The sequence below is a fragment of the Ascaphus truei genome, chromosome 5 (genome assembly GCF_040206685.1).
Source record: "Ascaphus truei isolate aAscTru1 chromosome 5, aAscTru1.hap1, whole genome shotgun sequence".
Classification (NCBI taxonomy): domain Eukaryota; kingdom Metazoa; phylum Chordata; class Amphibia; order Anura; family Ascaphidae; genus Ascaphus; species Ascaphus truei.
The window spans coordinates 239,088,510-239,091,020 of record NC_134487.1 but is presented as its reverse complement, the minus strand read 5'-3'; the positions used below and the strand labels follow the sequence as shown (position 1 = coordinate 239,091,020).

Here is a 2,511-nt window from a genome sequence, read left to right as displayed (position 1 = left end):
GTCCAAAGATGTTAGGCAGCTTTCTGCCCCGTTTTAGAGCAGAAAGTGCAGGAATAGTTAATGATCCGTTCCACAGCTTCCCATTAACTCAGGCAGCTGGATGGAAAATCCAGACCACAGATTACAATGGCTCTAGTTCTCCCTCACCTGCTCTTCTAATCACATGCACAGGTACTTAGAGCAGAGAGGTTTTGCATTTCACTCTCTCTCCTTGGAGCCTGGGGGCTGGGGGTGTCGCTGCTCCCCTGCATCCAGTATCGGGGTTGACGGCCCCTCCACGTATCACAGTACCAGAGGATTTGCCTGGACTCCACGAACAGATAAGACAAAACAAATGGTTACTGCTGTTGCTAAAAGACTGTACTGTATCTTGTGACCCTAAATGAGAGAGCATTGTTTTAAGCTGGGGAACCAGTTTAGTTGGCCAGCAGCTGTTAGAGAGACTGATTCTGATGTGTAGTTAGATCCCTGAAAGGGATAGGATTTTGCTTATATGATTTTGGTTTTATTTCTTGAAATAACAGTGTGGGAAATATGGTAACACTGAAATATGTGAACTGCTGAATGAAAGTATCTGAGTACCTCTAACCTTCACATGTTAAAGCTGCAGTACCTTACTTGGATGAAAATAAAGCAGGCAGAAGCCTGAGTTAAGCAGCATAATACTTTGCATGATCCTGAGTAGTAGGGAGGCATACATTATGTCAAACTTTTTTTGACAGGTACCACGCCCCCTTTTCCCCTAAGCCCCGCCCCCTTTTGGCCTTAAACCCGCCCTATGTCCCGCCCCTTCCGTATCCGGTCCCGCCCCATCCGTATCCGGCCCCGCCCCCTGCGCATTTTTTAGGTTGCCGCCCCCTGCGCCAAAAAACCGCGGTTGACGCCCCCTACGCCAAAAAACCGCAGTTGACGCCTCCTAAGCCAAAAAACCGCGGTTGACATCCCCCAGACTCCATTTTTTATTATGATGTGCATTTTTTTATTCTTTTTTGTGATTGGTGCGTACTGTTGACGTAGATTGGAGGGGGCGTATACATACGCGGGGCATGTCCGGGCATGTTTATAGGCTTTTGGGGCATGCCCGAACATGTTTTTTTTCATACTGAGGCACGTCTGGACATGTTTATTCTGAAATAACGCAGTGCGCATGTCAGAAAAGTTCAAATGACGTTGAAAAGAGGGCGTAGCATTTTTTTTTAAATTCAGACAGAATACGGCTTTAAGAGGCTAAACCCTCAAGTGTCAGGGTGGCCGAGTGGTTTAAGGCGTTGGACTTAAGATCCAATGGACGTATGTCCACGTGGGTTCGAATCCCACCCCAGACATAATATTTTTATATATTCTTTTTATTTGTATATATTTTTTATTTGTATAGAGACGGTACAGGGATTAGCCGCAACAGTCGGGGGTTACATATAAATAAAAAGCACAATTGTATGAGTCAAAAATTGCTTATTTTATTTTTAAAAGATAACACAGTTTTCACCAGGAAATAATTACAAGACGTATTTACAAGTAAAAAAGTAAAACGGCTGTTAAGTCCTTAATAGACTAAAATCATCTAGAGGCGTTGAGTTAGTACGATACATAGTATAGAGGGACAGCAATACAATGTCTTATTTTACAGAGGGAAAAAAAAAAAATTAAACAGCTTATTTACAGTTTCAACCAGTCAGCCGACGGCAATAATAGACTACCCCTCCTCTTGTTTAGTAAATAACCCGGCGGGGATGTTAAGCCAGGGGCACTTAAAGAACTGTAACGCAAATCAGAGGTTCTTTTCTGAGGAGTTAAAAGGGATGATGAAGGAGGGTTCGTTGTATCGGGGGGCAGTATTTTTAAGCGATCCAGGCTTTCTCTATTTGTTGCATTACCCACAACCGATGAGGGGATATTCAGTTCAGCCATCGCAGCCAGAAAAGGGCTCCAACCCTGTGGTATTTTACGCTTTGTAACAGTGTGACTTTGTGTAACACCGCGTACCAAATCCAGTAAATTAGAGCCCGGTATAACCTGTTTTTTATAAATAAACTCCCCTTTGTCATTCCAGCTTGTAATATGTTTAGCCTGAAACATTTTACTGAGCAATAACTCTGCATTTTTCTTGAAGCGGACATTCACGTTAGTAACAACCTCACGAATCAAATTGTCAGGCGTATCTGATGATGCAATATCCTGGAAATGTAAAGGGTGAGAGGCTGTTTCATCAGTGGGCATTAAAAGGGTTAGGCGGTTCTTCTCCCCGTCGCTCTGTTTAGCATGCACCAAGTATTTCTGCAGTACAGTAGTGTATCTTTTTATCTTTTCATCCTCTGATAAATTATTGCTATTTAAGATCGCATTAATGTCTGTATCTAGGCAGTGCATGGCAACTTCACGTATGTCGCCCACTCGTTGTGGGGGGCGCTGTAAACGATCCATATCTTGTTTGGGGACCAGGTACATTTTCTCAGCATATTCCATTAGCGGTTAGTGAGAAGGCCAGTCAGCAGCGGTATAGCAAAACCCAAA

At 43.5% G+C, this 2,511-nt stretch overlaps 1 non-coding gene across 1 annotated transcript; it reads left to right on the top strand.

The window, feature by feature from the left end:
* Positions 1-1,241: 1,241 nt before the first annotated feature.
* TRNAL-UAA (transfer RNA leucine (anticodon UAA)) lies at positions 1,242-1,325 on the top strand. The gene has a single exon. It is a non-coding gene; the product is annotated as a tRNA-Leu (tRNA).
* The last annotated feature ends 1,186 nt before the right edge of the window (positions 1,326-2,511 follow it).